The sequence below is a fragment of the Zootoca vivipara genome, chromosome 8, assembly GCF_963506605.1.
Source record: "Zootoca vivipara chromosome 8, rZooViv1.1, whole genome shotgun sequence".
NCBI classification, from domain to species: domain Eukaryota; kingdom Metazoa; phylum Chordata; class Lepidosauria; order Squamata; family Lacertidae; genus Zootoca; species Zootoca vivipara.
The window spans coordinates 37,497,118-37,518,735 of record NC_083283.1 but is presented as its reverse complement, the minus strand read 5'-3'; positions in this window follow the sequence as shown (position 1 = coordinate 37,518,735).

Genomic DNA, 21,618 nt, shown 5'->3' with positions numbered 1-21,618 from the left:
TCTCTCTCTCTCTCTCTCTCTCTCTCTCTCTCTCTCTCTCTCTCTATATATATATATATATATATGTATTGGATTTGTTTTGGCTTGGATTATAGTATCCCCCTATTATTGTGGATTAAGACTTTAAGTGGCTGAAGAGTTGTGGGACTTGGCTTCTTTTTGTACAGGTAATGCTGTGGATTAGGCCAATAAGTGGCTGAAGTTTTGAGAACGTTTTAAAAACTAGACAATAAACAATAGACTCCTTGCTTTTAGCTGGGTTAAAAGTCGAAAATGACTGAGGGAGGGAGAGAAAGAACGGTTTGGTGCCATCTAGTGGGGAAAAAGTAAAATTGTTTGAAACTAGAAATTTTCTATTAGAGCTCCACCTGGGGGCCAATCTGGTATTGCAATTAGGTATTTTTTTTTTACCAGGATTGAAATTACAGCCATAATTTGACTTTGAGAATGGCATCAAAGGAAGGCAAAAATGGCAAGGAGGGAAAGAAAGGGATGGGTACACCAAGTGACAGAAGAGGATCAAAACAAGAGGAAGTCAAGGATGTTTTATAGCATAAAATTAAAGATGAACTTAGGCAAAATGAACAACGTATGGAGAAAAAATTAGGGGAAGTACAAGAAACAATTGATAAGAAAATTGAAGGAGCAGTGGGAGAACTCATGACGAAGATAAAAGATTTATCAGTGAGATCCAAAACAATGGAAGATACGATGAAGAAGAATCAGAAGGAGATAAAGGAGGTTAAAAAAGAAACAGATAAAGTTAAAGAAAAAGTCGCAAAATTGGATATGGCACATGAACAAATGTTTGATAATTTGGTTTTGATGGAGATGAAGCAAAAACAGATGAATTTGAAATTGAGAGAGATACCTGAAGAGCAAGATAAGGATATTAAAGCAAAAATAATTGGAGAATTGGCGAAATGGATGGAGAAAACAGATGACAAAGTGAGTAAAACCATTGTAAATGCTTTTAGGATTAAAGTAAGATCAGCAAGGCCAAAGCAAGGAAAGCGCCTGGAGACTGCTTGGTCATTTTCAATTCAATGGAAATGAGGAACGAGATATTAAGACTGAGTTTTACCAATAAATTGATCATCAATGGAAGACCCATGATCGTGTTTAAAGAGATCCCAGGAAGATTTTTACGTAAAAGGGATGGATATAAAGCAATGGTGTCATTATTGAGGAAAAATGGAATCCAACACAGATGGGAATACCCAGAAGGGACCATGTTTTACTATAAAGAGAAGAAATTTGTTTTAACAAGTATGCATGATATTGGGAAATTTCTAAGGAAGTATGATAAATATCTTGGAGTCCTAGAACCCAGCCTAGCAGTCCTGGTGGAAGTAACAGCAGAAGAAGAAGCAGAGCCAAAACCACAGAGAGGGAGGAGGAGGAAAAAGGGTGAGAAAGAAGATAAGGAAGAAGAAGAAGGGGAGGAAGGAGAAGAAGAAGGAGAAGAATCAGGAGAAGAAGAGGAAGAGGAAGAAAATAAGGATATTAATAAAATACCCATCCAAGACTAAATCAAGTTTTTGATAGTTGAAGTTGAAAATGGCACTTAAAGAGCTTTCATGGAACGTGAATGGACTAAACGATAAAGTTAAAAGAAATAAGATTGAACATGTATTGAAGAAGAAAAAATTGGATGTAATTTGCCTACAAAAAACAAATGTGGCGAAAAAACATAGACATATTTTAATCAATAAAGGGTTGGGTAGAGAATTCATGAATTCAGTTGTAAATAAAAACAGAGGAGTAGCTCTGTATATAAAAGAGAAATTGGACCCGAAACTGATCTCAAAGGACGAGGAGGGAAGAGTGATTGCTGTACAGATAACATCGCAAGGAGAAAAACTGATTGTTGTGGGAATTTATGCACCAAATGAGAACAAAGCAGAATTTTTCAAGAACTTGGAAGATTGACAGAATTCATGGATCAAAAGATAATGTTGATGGGAGATTTTAATGGAGTGGCGGTACCAGAATTGGAAAGGGCAAAAAAGAGGGAAAATGAAGGAAAGTTGCCCAAGTCCTTTTTGATTTAATAGAAAACCTGGGCCTAGTGGACATTTGGAGGTTAAAACACCCGACGACTAAACAATTTACGTTTTTCTCAGAACCAAATCAGAGTTCGGGAAGAATTGATTATATGTGGATTTCTAAAGAACTAGTGCCCAGGGTAGCACGAAGTGAGATTACGCCACGAACATTATCTGATCATAATTCAACATTCATGGAAATGAGAGGGAAGGATCAAAATTCCTTCAGATGGAGAATGAATGAAGATCTGTTTGATGAAAAGGAAGTTGTGGATAAAGCTAAAGAAATCTTGAAGGACTATTTTTACTTGAATTTACATAAAGATACCGGATTGGATATGGTGTGGGATGCAAGTAAGGCAGTGATGAGGGGCTTTCTAATACAGAAGAACAGTTTCCTGAGGAGAAAGAGAGAGAAGAAAAAGGAGGAAATCCTGAAATACCTCATGGAGAACGAGAAGAATTTGATTGCAAATCCAGAGGATCTGCAAATCAAAAATAACATAAAGATTCTACAGACGCAGTTCTCCATGTTGGTAAACCAGGAGATAGAATGGAAAATAAAACAAATGAGACAAAAAAAAAACCTTTGAATCAGCAAACAGGAAAACTGTTAGCTTGGCAATTGAGGAAACATCAAAATCAAAATACAATTAATAAAATTAAAACAGAAGATGGAATGACGGAAGACCCAAAGGAAATCAGTAAAGCTTTTCAAAAATTTTACAGAAATTTATATAGCAAAGGAAAGAAGGAAGGTGGAGAAATTAAAGAATATCTGGATAAACATAAATTGAAGCAAATTCCAGAAAATGAAAGAAAAAAACTAAATGCCCCAATAACAATACAGGAAATACAAAATGCAATAAAGAGAATGAAACAAGGCAAGGCCCCAGGACCAGATGGACTTTCAGCAAAATACTATAAAGTGTTAAATGGGCAAAAATGATACCAGTTTTAGTTGAAGTGATGAATAACATACTTGTAGGAGGAAGGATCCCAAATACTTGGAAAGAAGCATACATAACATTGATTCCAAAACCAGGTTCAGATGGATTAGATGTGATGTGAAAAATTATAGACCAATTTCATTATTGAACAATGATTACAAGCTTTTTGCAGACATAATGGCAAGGAGACTGAAAGAGATTTTGAATGAGATAATACATAAGGATCAAGCAGGATTTCTCCCTAGTCGACAGCTAAAAGACAATGTTAGACATATTATAGATGTAATAGAATATCTGGAGACCAGGATAGATAAACCTGCAGCATTAATGTTTATAGATGCAGAAAAAGCGTTTGATAATATCTCTTGGCAGTTTATGAAGAAGAACCTGGAATCGATGGGAGTGGGAGGATCCTTCCTGAATGGAATCGAAGCAATATATTCTGAGCAAAGTGCAAAACTGATAATAAATAACGTTTTAACAAAATATTTTGAAATCACAAAAGGTACTAGACAAGGATGCCTGTTATCATATTATTTATCACGGTCCTGGAAGTATTACTGAATAGATTAAGAGAAACCTCAACAATTAAAGGAGTTAAAGTAGGTGCCAAAGAGTTTAAATTGAAGGCCTTTGCGGATGATTTAGTTTTAACTTTGGAAAATCCCAATGAAAGCGTTGCAGAAGCTATAGAAGAGATGGAGAAATTTGGACAGTTGGCAGGATTTAAGTTAAACAAACAAAAAACGAAAATGGTGTTTAAGAATATGAAGATGGAGGAAAAGGAGGAATTACAACAGAAACATGGAATCGTAGTGGCGAAAAAAGTACAATATCTGGGAATATGGATGACAGCAAAAAATATCAATCTATTTAATGACAATTATGAATTAGTGTGGAAGGAGATAAAGAAAGATTTAGAAATTTGGAATAGAATGAAGTTGTCGTTCCTTGGAAGAATAGCAGCAATCAAGATGAATGTATTACCCAAAATGTTATTCCTATTTCAAACGATACCTATAATAAAGGGAACAGGACAATTCAGAGAATGGCAAAAAGTTTTGCAGAGATTCGTCTGGCAGGGGAAGAAGCCAAGAATAAAATATAAAATTTTGGTGGATAGAAAAGAAAGAGGTGGATTCTCCATGCCAGACCTGAGGATATATTATGAGGCGTCCTGTCTCTGTTGGTTAAGAGAATGGATAACATTGGGAAATACAGATTTATTAGATTTCGAAGGATACGACAACAGATTTGGTTGGCACGCATATCTTTGGTATGATAAAAAAAAGAGTTCATAAAGGTTTTACAAATCATGTGATAAGGAGGTCTTTATATGAGGTGTGGGAAAGAAACAAATCACTGTTAGAAACGAAGACCCCATGGTGGATTTCACCAGTGGAGGTGTTAACAGTCAAAAAAATAAATATGGAGGGGAGGAGGGCCACTTAGGAGGAGATACTGATGAAATCAGAAAAGGGATGGAAGTTGAACCCCTATGATGAAATTAAAGAATTTCTGACTGGATAGCTGCAATATCACCAAGTAAACGATGTGTTTACAAATGATAAAAAGAATAGGTTTTGAAGATAAAAGGTCCAAATTTCAAATAGAATTGTTGGAAGGCAGAACAAACTTGTTGTCAAAAATGTATGATTTGTTGTTAGAATGGTATACGAAAGATGAATTGACAAAAGATGTGATGATAAAATGGGCAAAAGATTTTGGGTACAATATTGAATACGATGCGTGGTTGAAATTGTGGAATCAAACATTGAAATTTACTGCATGTACTGCCCTGAAAGAGAATGTATTGAAGATGATGTATAGATGGTATTTAACAGCAGTAAAATTAGCTAAGATGTATAGGATGAGTAGTAAAACATGCTGGAAATGTAAAGAGAAGGATGGTGAATTTTATCATATGTGGTGGACATGCGAAAAAATTAAAAGATTTTGGGAAATGATATATAATGAACTGAAAAAGATTTTTAAATACACTTTCCCCAAAAAATCGGAGGCTTTTTTATTGGGACATATAGGACAGGAGATTGTAAAAGGAGACCAAGTATTATTTATGTATGTGACAACCGCAGCTAGGACTTTGTTAGCCCAAAAATGGAAAACTCAGGAGTTACCGACGATTGAAGAGTGGCAGACAAAAATGATGGACTATGCGGAACTAGCAAGGCTGACTAGCAGGATCCGAAACCAGGGAGAGGCAAAGTTCCAAAAAGACTGGAGTAAATTTGTGGACTATATGGAGAGGAATTGTAGAAGTTTAAAGACACTTGCAGGACTGAAATAAATCCTACGAAATGACTTTAAGTAGAGGGAGTAAAGTAACTGTGAGATAAGAGTGGATAAGAAAACCAAAGAAAACACTCTTTTCCAACAGAAAGAAAACACTCTTTTCCAACAACACAAGAGACGACTCTACACATGGATATCACCAAATGGGCAGCATCGAAATCAGATTGATTATATTCTCTGCAGCCAAAGATGGAGAAGCTCTATACAGTCAGCAAAAACAAGACCTGGAGCTGACTGTAACTCAGATCATCAGCTTCTTATAGCAAAATTCCAGCTTAAACTGAAGAAAGTAGGAAAAACCACTGGGCCAGTAAGATACAATCTAAATCAAATCCCTTATGAATACACAGTGGAAGTGAGGAACAGGTTTAAGGATTTAGATTTGGTGGACAGAGTGCCTGAAGAACTATGGATGGAGGCAGCAACGAAAACCATCCCAAGGAAACGGAAATGCAAGAAAGCAAAATGGCTGTCCAACGAGGCCTTACAAATAGCGGGGGAGAGGAGGCAAGCAAAATGCAAGGGAGATAGGGAAAGATACAGGAAACTGAATGCAAATTTCCAAAAAATAGCAAGGAGACAAGAGGGCCTTCTTAAACGAGCAATGCAAAGAAATAGAGGAAAACAACAGAATGGGGAAAACCAGAGCTGTTCAAGAAAATTGGAGATATGAAAGGAACATTTTGTACAAAGATTACCATAATAAAGGACAAAAGTGGTAAGGACCTAACAGAAGCAGAAGACATCAAGAAGAGGTGGCAAGAATACACAGAGGAATTATACCAGAAAGATATGGAATTAAAATGTTATAGTATGAGCAATTGGCAATACATACAGTTGATTAGCATATTTAGGGCAGACAAAAAGATAGCTTTTGCAAAAGAAAATTCTTTATTCGAAAGAGAAGTCATTCAAAATAAAAGTAATCTGTTATCCAGAACATATAATCTCCTACTGGGGTGGGATTTAATTCAAGAAGATACGACAGAATCAATTATTAAATGGTCCCAAGATCTCAATCAGGTAATACAAATTGACCAATGGGAGAAATTGTGGAAGCAGGATATAAGATTTACGGCTTCTTATACCTATGATACATTTTGATAATTTCAGCAAAATGTATCATAGGTGGTATTTAACACCTGTAAAGATGGCCACAGTATATAAATTAAAAAATAACTTGTGCTGGAGATGCAATGGGGAACCTGGCACACTCATACATATGTGGTGGACTTGTCAAGATATAAAAAAGTTTTGGTTAATGATTCATGAAGAATTAAAGAAAATGATGAAAAAATCGATAAAGAAAAAACCAGAGATCTATCTATTAGGTTTATTAAGTGAAGAGATTCCCCTAAAGAATAAGACAGTGTTTTTATATGAGTGCATAGCAGCCAGGGTTCTAATAGCTACATATTGGAAGACATCCAAAACACCAACAAAAGAGGAGTGGATAAATAAACTTAGTGAGTATCTATTAATTGCCAAGCTGACAGCAGCTTTGAGAAATCAATCGAAACAAAAATTAAGAAGCGAATGGGAATGTTATGATGAATATATTAAAAAATTATTTAAAATAGAGCATACTCACATGCTTAGAATAAAAAGATATGAAGGGATACAAAAGATAAAGAGTGGAGGTATAAGATAAGAGAGATAGAGGAATATAGGAAAGACAGAATGCATGCACAGAATATATGTGATTGATTATACTTACAAAATTGGACTAGAAGTGAAAACAGAAGTCGAGTAAACAAAGGAGGCAAGTTTGTGGGGGAGGGGGGAAAGGTGGCGGGGGGTGATTGGTATTTGGTGAACTTTTTTCCCTTTCTTTCTTTCTTTCTTTCTTTCATCATTATTATTATTATTTATTGTTATTATTATTACGGATTATTATTTATTTATGTTCATTGGTTTATAGATTATTTGCTTATTGTTTATGTTTAATTGTATGATGATGGATATTCAATAAAAACTTTAAAAAAAATATAAAATAATAATAATAATAAAAAAGAAGAGGTGGCAAGAATACACAGAGGAATTATACCAGAAAGATATGGAGGTCTCGTACACCCCAGGTAGTGTGGTTGAGCCAGACATCTTGGAGAGTGAAGTCAAATGGGCCTTAGGAAGCACTGCTAATAACAAGGCCAGTGGAAGTGATGATATTCCAGCTGAACTATTTAAAATTTTAAAAGATGATGCTGTTAACGTGCTACACCCAATATGCCAGCAAGTTTGGAAAACATGTGCTGGATTATGGAGAAAGCTAGAGAGTTCCAGAAAAACGTCTACTTCTGCTTCATTGACCATGCAAAAGCCACAGCAAACTATGGCAAGTTCTTAAAGAAATGGGAGTGCCTAATCACCTCATCTGTCTCCTGAGAAATCTCTATATGGAACAAGAAGCTACAGTTAGAACTGGATATGGAACAACTGACTGGTTCAAAATTGGGAAAGGAGTATGACAAGGTTGTATATTGTCTCCCTGCTTATTTAACTTATATGCAGAATTCATCATGCGAAAGGCTGGACTAGATGAATCCCAAGACAGAATTAAGATTGCCGGAAGAAATATCAACAACCTCAGGTATGCAGATGACACAACCTTGGTGGCAGAAAGTGAGGAGGAATTAAAGAACCTTTTAATGAGGGTGAAAGAGGAGAGCGCAAATTATGGTCTGAAGCTCAACATCAAAAAAAACCAAGATCCTGGCCACCGGTCCCATCACCTCCTGGCAAATAGAAGGGGATGAAATGGAGGCAGTGAGAGATTTTACTTTCTTGGGCTCCTTGATCACTGCAGATGGTGATAGCAGTCACAAAATTAAAAGACACCTGCTTCTTGGGAGAAAAGCAATGACAAACCTAGACAGCATCTTAAAAAGCAGAGACATCACCTTGCCGACAAAGGTCCGTATAGTTAAAGCTATGGTTTTCCCGGTAGTGATGTATGGAAGTGAGAGCTGGACCATAAAGAAGGCTGATCGCCGAAGAATTGATGCTTTTGAATTATGGTGCTGGAGGAGACTCTTGAGAGTCCCATGGTCTGCAAGAAGATCAAACCTATCCATTCTGAAGGAAATCAGCCCTGTGTGCTCACTGGAAGGACAGATCGTGAAGCTGAGGCTCCAATACTTTGGTCACCTCATGAGAAGAGAAGACTCCCTGGAAAAGACCCTGATGTTGGGAAAGATTGAGGGCACTAGGAGAAGGGGACGACAGAGGACAAGATGGTTGGACAGTGTTCTCGAAGCTACGAACATGAGTTTGACCAAACTGCGGGAGGCAGTGCAAGACAGGAGTGCCTGGCGTGCTATGGTCCATGGGGTCACGAAGAGTCAGACACGACTAAACGACTAAACAACAACAACAAGAAAACCAAAAGAGGGGAGGGAGGGAAGTCAAAGCTCGGCAGAACATAGGGAATTTGAGATAGGTGAATTTGAGATAGATGTTAAAAGGAGAAAATTTTGTGTTTATTGTGTGTTGTTGTGTTTGTTGTTGCATGTTGTTGAATGTTTTGTTATTGTTTAATGTGTTTATTTGAAAATTTAATAAAATGCTTTTTTAAAAAAGAAAACAATAGGATATATAAAACAAAAAGCAGCAATACTTGGTGTTATATAGGGATCCCTCGGCATTTGGTGGTTAACTAAGGGTAAAAAGGTAAAGGGACCCCTGACCATTAGGTCCAGTCGTGTCCGACTCTGGGGTTGCGCGCTCATCTCGCATTATTGGCCGAGGGAGCCGGCGTATAGCTTCCAGGTCGTGTGGCCAGCATGACAAAGCCGCTTCTGGCAGACCAGAGCAGCACATGGAAACGCCGTTTACCTTCCCGCTGTAGCGGTTCCTATTTATCTACTTGCATTTTGATGTGCTTTCGAACTGCTAGGTTGGCAGGAGCTGGGACCAAGCAACGGGAGCTCACCCCGTCACAGGGATTCGAACCGCCGACCTTCTGATCAGCAAGCCCTAGGCTCAGTGGTTTAACCACAGTGCCACCTGGTTCCCAACTAAGGGTACTGCTTGTAATATAAATATTATTGTCAGCCCTTTTTTTTCTTGGCATAGATGTGTGGACTTTTACCAGATTATCCGCATCATAGTGCCCAATCGCTACCCCATTGGGGATTTGCTAGAGAGGTTGTGGTCTGCAAAGATTTTCACAAAGCTGGACTTAAGGGGGGGGCGTACAATTTGATACAGTGGTACCTCTGGTTAAGAACTTAATTAGTTCCAGGGGTCCGTTCTTAACCTAAAACTGTTCTTAACCTGAAGCACCACTTTAGCTAATGGGGCCTCCTGCAGCTGCCGCGTCGTCAGAGCATGATTTCTGTTCTCATCCTGAAGCAAAGTTCTTAACCTGAGGTGCTATTTCTGGGTTAGCGGAGTTTGTAACCTGAAGCGTTTTTAGCCAGAGGTGCGACTGTACGTATGAGGGAGGGAGATGATTGGAAGACAACATTCTGCAGTTACGGCAGTTTCGATTACTTGGTCATGCCTTTTGGGTTGCAGTCAGGTACAGTGACATTCCAAGCATTCATCAACCACGTATTGGGAAATCTGGTGGACACGCATGTCATTTCTTATCTTCTGATCTATTCTGAGAACCCAGAGCAGCATGTACGTCACATGACGGAGGTGCTACGAAGGCTGAGAGAGCATTGCCTTTACATGAAGTTGGAGAAATGCCAGTTCCACGAAGTAGAGTTCTTCAGGTACCGTATAACGGTGAGTGGAATGCACATGGATCTGGCCATGGTGCAGGTGGTAGTGTTGTGGAAGGAGCCCAAAACCAAGAAGGACTTGCAAAGGTTTTTGGGGTTCGCGAACTACTATCACAAGTTCATGTCTGGCTACTCCAGGCTCACAGCGCCTCTTACGGACTGAGGGTAAAATAAAACCCTTCCTGTGGACAGCAGTGGTCAGCAGGCATTCGAGCAACTCAAGGCCGTACTCACATCAGAGGAGTATCTAGCCCAGGTATCCCTAAATTTTGGCCCTCCAGATGTTTTGGACTACAATTCCCATCTTCCCTGACCACTGTTCCTGTTTGTTAGGGATCTTGGGAGTTGTAGACTAAAACATATGGAGGGCCGCAGTTTCGGGATGCCTGATCTAGCCCATTCCGACCCCCGGCAGCTGGTGGTGGTGGAGACCAATACCTTCAATAGGGCGTTGGGAGTGGTGCTGCTTCAAGAAGACTGGAATGGGCGATCTGTGCCCTAGTGGCGTAGTTAGCTGCATGGGCAGAACAAGCTGCGTGGGGGTGGGTGGACGGGATGATCCACCATGTGTGGCTGCGGGGCAATCCATCATGCATGGCAGCGGGCCAATCCGCAGTGTGCCTTTTTGTCACCCCCTCTGAGATGACACCCGGGGCAGACTGCCCCCCCCTTCCTACAGCGCTGCTGTGCCCATGTGCCTTTGTCAGGTGTGGACCAGCATCCAGCTTGAAAACAGGACACAAGACTTACTTAACTGGTGGATTTGTTGCAAGCAGCAATTAGTCTCCAACCTCTCTATTGGAGTATCTGTTCATCACAGTCAAGTTGACCCTTCTGAAGAGCCCTTCCAGTTTCTGAAGAATATCCTGAAGTTCCCTTTTCAACTAGTTTTGGGAATAATGGTCTTAGTTGCCTCCTCATCCTGTTTGGAACTGCTCACTCTCCTTTGTGTTGGGCATGACTGTGCTTCTTGCGAGAGCTGGCTGCTCTCCAGCCCGCTCTGCCGAAGCAGATAAGCTGCATTCCTGCCAGCTCTCGAAAGAGGAGGGGTTGACAACCCCCCTTGTTCAACTGTCTGAGAAGTATGCAAGGTTCTCTGCTCTCTGCGTCTGCCTGCATTCTATTTCAGGCAGTACGTCTTTGCTTTGGGCTGGTGTGTTCACAACACTACCCCCTCCCCTATAATTGTCCTCCTGCTCCTGCTCCTGCTCCCCCCTCCTCCAGAGGCTCCCTGTCTGTTTTCCCACCAGTCATCCTCACTCTCTTCCTCCTCGTTACAGGTAGGTAGCTGTGTTGGTCTGAGTCGAAGCAGATACCTGAAGAAGTGTGCATGCACACGAAAGCTCATACCAAAATATAAACTTAGTTGGTCTTTAAGGTGCTACTGAAGGAATTTTTTTATTTCTCTTCCTCCTCTTGAGAGTTCCCTACTATGCCCACCCCTCACCCTCACTTTTGCCATGTTCTTCGACTGCTCCCCCCCCCTCTACCCTTCTTGGTTTGGGCTTGCTGAGGTACCTGCGGTGGAATTCTAACTGTAACCTAGGGTCATGCACATTTTTGGAATCATCCCAAGAATTTTCCTAATTCCCATAACCTTTTGAAAAAATTTCTTCCTTCCCATAAACTTTCCAAGATACTCAATATTGCAGTCTCCTTCCCCTCTAGTCCAGCAACTGTTCCACTTCATATTCCTCTTCACTTTCCACAATGATTGGTTATGGGGTGGGGGTTTCTCCTTGGGCTCTTGATACGGGTGTGCAGGATTCATGGGTGACAATAAGGACCTTTGGAATGCAGAGTGTATCTTCATGGAGGTGGGCGAACAAAGCCTGAATGACACAGGCTAATTTGTTCCACTACTTCAAATGGCCCCACCCTCTGAGGGTCCAACTTCTGGCACCATCCCTTTGTAGGCAAATCTTCTGTAGACAGCCACACTTGGTCCCCCACCCTTATCGCCTTGCCTTGTTTTCTATCTGCCTCCCTCTTATATGCGTCATTCACCTGTTCCAACTGCTCTCGTAGTAAGCTGTGTAGAGCCGCCAATTCCTCTGCCAGATGTTCCGCAGCTGGGACTGACATGTTGTCTTCCTGTCCTGGAGAAGCGCGGGGGTGTCTTCCCAGGCAGGCAAAGGGAGACTGTTGTGTAGATGAGTGTACAGCGCTGTTATATGCGAACTCTGCTAGAGCCAGCGTGTCGACCCAATCATCCTGTTGATAGTTCACATAACACCTCAGATACTATTGCAAGGTTGCATTCGTCCTTTCCGACTTTCCATTGGTCTGTGGGTGCCACACTGATGCGAGGCAGACTTACACCTTCAGCAGCTACATTCGTTTCCTCCAAAACTGGGAGGTAAACTGTGTTCCTCTATCGGAACTGACCCTCTTTCTTTCTTTCTTTCTTTCTTTCTTTCTTTCTTTCTTTCTTTCTTTCTTTCTTTCTTTCTTTTTAGTTTAAATGTATAATTTTATTTTTATTTTTTATTTTATTTTAACCATTAAATTTTTATTGATTTTTCCAATTTTTAACAGCTTAAACATTAAACATTGATCAAAACAGTACATAGCTTTCCCCAGCTCTGACTTCCCTCCACCCCCACCCCCTTTGCAGGTAAATTAGTTCCGTCCTCTCGCATATTTCTGGTTTCACTTAAAATCACAAATATAGGATTTAACTCATAACCGCCAACATTTTCATTCTTTTGTAATTCGTCCTACCATAGTCTACAAATTTACTCCATTCTCTATGAAACTTCTCGTCAGCCTTGTTCTGACTCTGCATTATCTAAAAGCCTGCACATTTTAGAGAGTGGTTTTTTTCATTATTATGAAGAACCTCTTTTTCAAATCTTGTGGTTTTATTTCCAACCCCCCTTGTTTTTATGTCTTTTTCATATGTTGCCTTCAATTGAAAATACTCCAACCAACTTATCCCCTTTGTTTTGAATTCTTCATATTCCTTTAATTTAGTATTTCCAATTGTACTTTCTATTATCTCTCTATAAGTTAACCACACTTCCTTTTTATTACATTTTAAGGTAGAATTTGCTTCTAGGGGAGATATCCACCAGGGGACTTTGTCTATCACCTTTTCTTTTGTTCTCTCCCATACTTCAACTAGGGCTTTCCTTATTAGATGGTTTTTAAAATCTTAATGAATTTTGTTCTTCTCATATATCAGGTACCCATGCCAACCAAATATTTTATATTCCATCCTTCCAGTTCTAGAATCAGGGCCGGCTCTAGGTAGAGTCCCGGTTGCGCCAGGGCACCGGGCTGGTAGGCAGGGCGCTGCGCGCCGAAGCCGCACGGAAGCCATGCTGAGCCCTGCGAGGGCGGGGGCGCCGGAGTGATCCCTGCCCCTCAGCGCCAGGGCGGCCGACCTGCTCGAGACTGCCCTGTCTAGAATTTTGGTTTTTAATGTTAGCCATTCTTTTAACCAGGTCCAGCAGGCTGCCTCAAAGTATATTTTCAGGTCTGGAAGGGCAAAACCTTCATTTCCTATCTTTTCAGGTCTGGAAACCTATCTTTTCAGGTCTGGAAGGGCTTCTTTTGGGCCTGTCAATATTTCATTTTTTATTCTTGCTTTCTTCCCTTGCCATATGAAGTCCACAAGATCTTTTTGCCAGTCCTTAAGATACTTTGTTCCAATTATTATAGGGATGTTTTAAAATAAAAACAAACTTTTCGGCAGTGCTATCATTTTTTAAAATATATATTTTTTTATTGATTTTATAAAGGATACAAAAAGAAAAAGGAGGGTATGCAAAAAAGGAATACAAAAATAAAACCCCAACAGCAAAAAACAAAAAAGAAAAAAGTATTTCTAAAACAATATCATATATAATTCTTATTCTGTTGGCTTCCTCCCCCCCCCTCCACATTTCTATTAATGACTAATATAGCGCTCTCTTCTTCTTATACCATTTCTTCTAAAATACTTATTATAAAATATTAATTGATCCATTTTACACACTCCTTCCCGATATTTCAAAATCTTATTTGGATCTGAAAATTTTAGTAATTCTGATTCACTTAAACATAGTCCCTTCTTACTATATCTAGTTGCTTCTACAGCCTCTTTGTACTTCCACTTCCCTCATTATCCATTTTTAATCTTATATTTCTTCTCCAGATAAATCTTAAATTTCTTCCAATCTTCTTCCACCGTCTCCTCTCCCCGATCTCGGATTCTCCCAGTCAGTTCAGACAATTCCATGAATTCTATCAGCTTCATCTGCCAGTCGTCTGTAATTTCTTTACCCTCATCTATGATCATATTTATTACTCTTTCAGTTTGCCTTTCTTTATTCAACCAAGCTAGCATTCTTCCGGGTTTATTTGCCTGTTCCAAGTATCTTTGTTTTGTCCAAATAATTTTATTTTTAACTTCACTATTTATTAAATCAGATAAGTGGGCTTGCAATCTTTTAATATGTTGCAATAATTCTTCATTTCTTGGATTTTTTTTATTAGATCTTTCTCTTTCTCTCTTATTTGTTTGCTCATCTCCATTATATTTTCCCCTTTTCCCCTTTTAATCCTTCCCATTTTGTTGAATCCCATAACCTCTCATGTATGCTTTACTTGTTTCCCATATTAATTTCCTGTCAGTTTCTTGTCTTTCATTTATTTCAAGTCTCAAACGCCTTCACATACTCCTTCATTTCCCCCTTCATCATTGGTCACCAAAACAGTCGTCACTCGGAATAAGGTTTTGTACTGCCCAAAATGCCCTGCAATGGGTCTGTCATGACACTGCTTCAAAACCTAGGCACGGAGCTCCTCCTCTGCGACATATAGCACTGTTCCCTTATACAACAATCCACCTCTTTCAGGAAAGCCGTCTGCAGTGTGGGAATGTTTAGGAATGTGGATGAGGAGATATTGTTTAATATGTCCTATCCCCACTTGCGCTAGCAAGCACCAAACTTTAGCAGAGTAAAAACATTCCCCTTTTGCAAAATGCACAGCAGAAAAGCATTAGTGCAGGCTTGATTTAAGCCTGTAAAATAAAGTGTATTTTCCTGGTGTTTCCCCTTTGTCCCTCTTAAAAGAAAACACACGACACAATGCTCTTAAAAGTATAAAAGATGTTTACTTACAATCTTCCTGAGATACAGCATACTCAAGAGGTAGACTTGCTTAGGTAAAAAGTAATATATACATTGTGAAGTTCACTTATAAGAAGTGAGACTCCATCTCATCTCTCTCTGTTGGCTGGAAGCCTTGAGAGAGAGTAACTGCAATCCAAGAGTCCAAGAGTAAGAGAGAGTAAGAGAGTCAGAGTCCAAGAGAGGGAAATGGCTGCTTGCTTCAGAATTTATCTACCGCCTTTCCCATCCAATTAGCATGTGGCCTTCTCGGTGGTGGCGCCTGCCCTGTGGAACGCCCTCCCATCAGATGTCAAAAAGGAAAACAGCTACCAGATTTTTAGAAAACATCTGAAGGCAGCCCTGTTTAGGGAGGCTTTTAATGTTTAAGAAATTAGTGTATTTTAATGTTTCTGTTGGAAGCCGCCCAGAGTGGCTGGGGAAACCCAGCCAGATGGGCGGGGTATAAATATTATTATTATTATTATTATTATTATTATTATTATTATTATTATTATTTGGAGGAACAGGAAACTAGGCTTAGTCATGTGTTCCTCCTCAGTCCTCCAAGAGGACTATCTAGGGATTGTTGTGACTTGACTGCACTTAACCCTTTGCATCCCACATGCAGCACTATCCCCTCTCTGTATTGCCTCTATGTTCCCCCTTGCAAACTCATCCTCGGCAGTTTGTTTCTGGAAATTGAGCATCTGCTGCTGAGACCGCTGCTATCCGTAGCCAGTCTGAGGATGTGCCTCAGCACTAGGGTAGCCTCCTCTTCCAGATACTCCAGTTTCCGTGAAGGAGCATATGCTCTTTGGTTCTGAGGGCCCACCACATACTGCACTCTGAAGTTGAATCTGGCAAAGGATTGTGCCCACCGTATCTACCTCGGGTTAAGACGCCAAACTGTCTGCCAGTGTTCTAAATTATGGTGATCGGTGCGCAACTCCACTTGATGTTGTGCCCCCTCCAGGAAGTGTCGCCACATCTCCAGATTGTCCCATATAGCAAGCAATTCCTTCTCCCAAATGTTGTAGTTCTGCTCTAATGGAGTTAGCTTACGCATGACTAAATACTCAAAACTGCCGTATCTGGTACAAAAGGTGGTCTTCCACTCATTTCCTCCTCTTATCCTTATCAAGTTATAGGCCCTCCTCAAGTCAAGCTTTGTGAAGATCTTTGCTGACCTCAACCACTCCAGCAAGTTCCCTATATGTAGCAGGGGTAGCAATTGGGCACCATCAGCTGGTTCAGCCTCCTCTAATCATTGCAGAGGCGCAGCTCAGAGTTGTTTCTCTTCTTCATGAAAAGCACAGGTGGACCCCCAGGAGCCTTAAAAGGATGGATAAAGCTGTGCGGCAAATTCTTCTTCAGAAATTCCTTCAGTGCAGCCAACTCTGCTTCTGACATGGAATAAAGACGACTGGTGGGCAGCAATTCGATTTTGCAGTCATAAGGCCTATGGGTGGCAATCTATCAGCTTCCTTCTCACAGAACACATCTTGATAGGGGTTGATAGGGTGGGGGTAACTGTCCTTCGTCCCCCGTGAGGGGTCCCAGAGCCTCTTTCCTCTCCGACCTCTGCCCTCTCTGGCCCCCTTCCACCTAGGCAGTGTAGGCGGCAATACGCCGAGGCAAAGGTTATGGATCTCTTCTCCCAAAGCAATCACAGGATCATGCTGGGATAGCCACGTCATTCCCAGCACCACAGGGGGAGTTGCCAACCTTCTGATGTGGAATGTGATTGTCTCTCGGTGGCCTAGCAACCCCAGGCCTATCGGCATTGTGGCCTCAGAGACACACGCAGCTAGCATGGTCTGCCCGTTGGTACTCTATACTTCCAGAGGGGGCTTCAACCTCTGCATGGCCAACTCCAGCCACTCCACAAACTCCAAGTCTATAAAATTTGTAGACGCTCCTGAATCTATGAGTGCGCACACTTGCTCACTGCCCCCATCTGGAAACTGTCAGTCCCGCAATAAATTTTTAAAGATACTTCAAAAATATCCCCAAAACATGAGATTTTACACTTGGGGATGGTAACAGCGGAGGTCCCAAAAAAACAAATAAGTTTACTACTTTATGCCACTACTGCAGCTAGAACCTTATTGACACAAAGCTGGAGAACAAGTATAGTACCCGCTAACAAAGAATGGTAGTGTAAAATGTTGGAATACAGTGGTACCTCGGTTTAAATACACAATTGGTTCCGGAAGTCTGTACTTAACCTGAAGTGAACTTTACCATTGAAAGTAATGGAAAGTGGATTAATGCCTTGCAGATGGTCTGTGGAGTACTTAAACTGAAGCGTACTTCACCTGAAGCGAACTTTTCCATTGAAAAGCTATGTATTTGTCTTGAAAACTATTTCAAGACAAATACATAGCTTAGCAGGTCTTGTGTAAATCCAGAAAATTTGAAATAGGGTATTTAGTCGATACCAGATTGGATGATTAAAAAGATGTTTATAACGAGGAGTAGTAGAAAAGTAAAAGAAACCAGAAAAAGTGTGGTTGTGGAGCAACTGTAGGCATTTCTGGATGAAAATTATTTTCTAGAATCATTAAATTCTAGGTTCAGACCAGAATTCAGACCTGAATCAGCCTTTGTTGCCTTGATGAATTACCTTTATCATAAAAGGAACCAACTGCAGGGCCAGTTTCTCACCTGAGCACTGTGGTCCATGCGTTGGTTGGAAACTTGAGTCTGTACTACTGTCATGTGTTCTTTGTGGAGCTGCTCTCGGGTCTGAAGAAGCACCAGTCAGCATAGAATAGGGTGCCTAGATTGCTGATGGAGGCATCTGACCAAGATTATGTGACACCATGGGGTAATGTAGCCAAACAACCCTTGCTGACAGATGTATTGTTTCCCCTCACATAAAAATTTCCTTGCACCTTTAAAGAAACAAGAAGACAACATCATTGGAAGAAGGTATTAATGTTTATTTCTTTTTTAAAAAAACACCACATGAAAGTGATATGAAACTAGCCAAGGCAAATGTGCCACAGAAGCCCACCAGCCCTTGCAAAGGCTGACTAGGTAAAGGTTCTTTTGGCATGTGGGTGGAGGAAATAAAAAAGGCACCTGTTGGGATGGGTAGTGCAGAAGGCAGGAATGGCAACCGGAAGAAAACCCAGAGCCACTGATTGTAGTTATGCCCCTAGTCTTCATCCATGCTGAGTACTACAATGGCAACAGAAACTGAGGAGGAGGAAACTGGTAGGCAGTGGCATCCCCATGGCATAAGTGTGAAGGGGCTGGCAGAGGGCAGATTGCCATTTTATCAGTTTTAATTGCACAGCCTGAAATTGCCGCATCCATCCTAATGCAACAGCTCCAATTGCCAAATGGTCTATCTCAACACACCTGAATGCCTAGAACTAGTAGCATTGTATAGGGAAGCAACTGAGAAAATGAGGGCTTGCAAAAGGATCACGTTTCTTTTATCTTTTTCCCTTTTCCCTTTCCTTCCTTTCCTTGGTGCAGCCTATTCAGGAGAAGCCAGTTGCTCCTTCATTATGGAGGTAAGATGGTTGTGAAAGGAACAGAAAGAATATGGGAAATAACTGCTTCAAAATTGTACAAGGGGGATAAATCATTCCTGGTATTTGACTTGGTTACTTTAAGTCAGGATCAAAGTACTCATCATGATGCAGCAGATATCTGACTGGGGCAGGGGGGTTACTTTCTGTAATTCAGCAGCTGAGGATTTTGTGGGGAGCACCACTCACCCAGTAAATCACATCACTGCCACTTATCTGGAGGTAGAGGGAAAGCAGGCAAGATAGTGGCAAGGTGGATGTGATTCAAATACATTGATGGAGCCAATTCGTCTTGTCTACGTATACCATGCTGACCTCACTCCCAGCTTGCCTTTCCCCCCTCTACCGCCTGTATCACTCATCTGACCTCTGGTACATCACATCTCTGCTACGTATCTGGAGGTATAGAGAGAGTGGGGAAGATGGTGGCAAGGTGGGTGTGATTTAAACACATCAATGGAGCTACTCCAGTGATCCTGCTTGTTTGTTTATACCATGCTGACCTCACTCCCAACTTGCCTTCCCCCCTCTACCGCCTGTTAAGCAGCAGCAATGTGACCAGTCAGAGGTCAGGTGAGCAGCAGTGCCCCATCACACTCTGCTATTGCCGTAACCCATCATTGTGAAATGCAGTAGCATGTAAGAAAATGTGTCCTGCAATTGCTGTGCCTCCTTAATGGCTAGGTACACCCACACCTCCAACTAAGCTGGTGTGGTTTTGAAATGGGGTGGCACACCCCACTAAGGTGATCTCCGCCCTTGATTGTGGAAACTCTTCACTATGTGGGCAGTGAGAACTTCAATCAATGATGCTAACAGGGTGACAAGAATGGAGCCACGTCTGAATGAATATCTCATAAAAATTGCAACAAGTGTGATGGATTCCCCCATGACTGCTTACTTGGATATTTTCTGTAGATATTTCTGCAGATTCCATTATTCTAGCATCATTATTTTACGGTAGTAAAATGAACTAGTACTGTAGTCACTTGGAAAAAGTTTGTCAAAAAGCAGGATATAGATCTAAATACAGTGGTACTGCACTAGACGAATGCCCTGCTAGACAAATTTTTTGCTAGATGAATGGGTTTTGCGATTGTAGGTTGCCTCGCAAGATGAATTTGTTTTGTGAAAAATTCATCTAGCGAATCACGGTTTCTCATAGGAATGCATTGAAATTCAATTAATGCGTTCCTATCGGCAAAAAAAAGGTCAATGCATTCCTATGGGATCCACAAGACAAATTTTTAGCAAAACGAATTGACTCACAGAACAAATTAAATTGGTCTCGGCAAGAATTTCTACACGCAGTAGAGAAAAGATGGCGACGTGAACAGTAGCCTTGTTCTATGCTTGGTAAAGCTTTTGTTTTTACTTTCTGCTTTGAAGGGTTTTTAAGGGCTTTAAGATGCCTTAGGGCGTTTATTTTAGAAGAGTTATGGTTTTAAGGTTCAGATTATTCCTACTTCTCCCATAAATCTGCAAGAAAATGCTATAGATAAAGATTGTTAAAGGGAGCAGGGCTCATTAACAGCACAACCTGCCCTGCCCTGACCCTGTGGTTTTGAGAAATTTTCTCCTTATTTTTTTGCCGATATGAGAGGGAAGAAACGCTGCAGGCAGCATTCCAATGAAGCTACGAGCATTGCCAAAAAACAGACAAACATCAGGGATTTCTTGCCTGACAATGACCTAAATGAGATCTGTGGAAACTTTCCTACTGCAAACAGTTATGATGTCCTTGCTCCCAGTACTACTCATGAGGAGCCTGCCGGCATTGTGGATGGCTCACAACTAGCCCCGAGCCTGTGTATGAAGGAACAGAAGGAACAGACTCATGAGTCCCTGCAAAAAACTTCACCTGAACTATCCCAGTCACCAGCCCAGTTAAACGAGGACCGAGAGGCACTGGAACTGTTAATCTGCCAGATTGAGCTGATAACACATACCATCACCAACTTATATAAAAGGCTGGATGGGATCGAAAAGAAGCTTGAAAAAGTCTTTGGCTTGTTCAGTCGCCCCCCCCCTCACTTCCTCAGCTTAACAATATTGCAAACTCCACTCATCCCTGCTCTAGTATGCAGGCCAACCTTGCACAAAAACAAGTAAGATGCCTGCCCAACCAAGTCCAAAACTCAAGTCTGCAACTCCAGAACAGCAAACTTGCAGTACTGGTGGGAAATCACCCCTTGAACTATAACAAATGGGTGGATAAACACTCGGTCACAAATTCCCTGACCCAACTGTTGGGGCAGACACTACGCCCCGTAGATATCGTGGACATCTCATGGCTGCCCTCTGGACCTTATATGAGACGTATGGTTATTAACTTTAGATCTGTCCATCTCGTTGTAAAGATTCTAAAATAAAAAAACCGTACAAGAAAATGGTACATCTATTTTACAAGGGTATTCGCCAATCTGACCTGTACACCGCTATGCACCAGGATAGACGCTGCCTGTGTTGATGCTGGGCCTGTGTGCCACAGAGAACAAATAGACGGGGGAATGGAGCCGGGGACCCCAAACAAGGGCAAATCTATTACCCCACAGGAAGTGGCAAGTCTGCCTGCAAATGATTTAATTGATTTCCTACACACACACCCACTTGGTACCCTGGTCTCTACGTGCAACGAGCCTGACATAGGACTACCCAAGCAAGACTAGTCTGAAATGCTCTCGTCCTCATATGCCTCGATGCCGGATTTGGAGGCTTCCATTATTTTAAGCCCAATATGCAATCAAGATTCACAACATCTGTCAAATTCTGACCTGCTAGCAGCATCGACGCAAGATACAGCTGTTGACCTGCTATCTTTACAACCTATACAGGTCGGCAAAGCCCATGCTTTGGAAAAATCAGCTGAACATTTTGATATTTACAATAGTGTCATCAAAGATCCCCTGGGCCATATCAACTTATTGGCC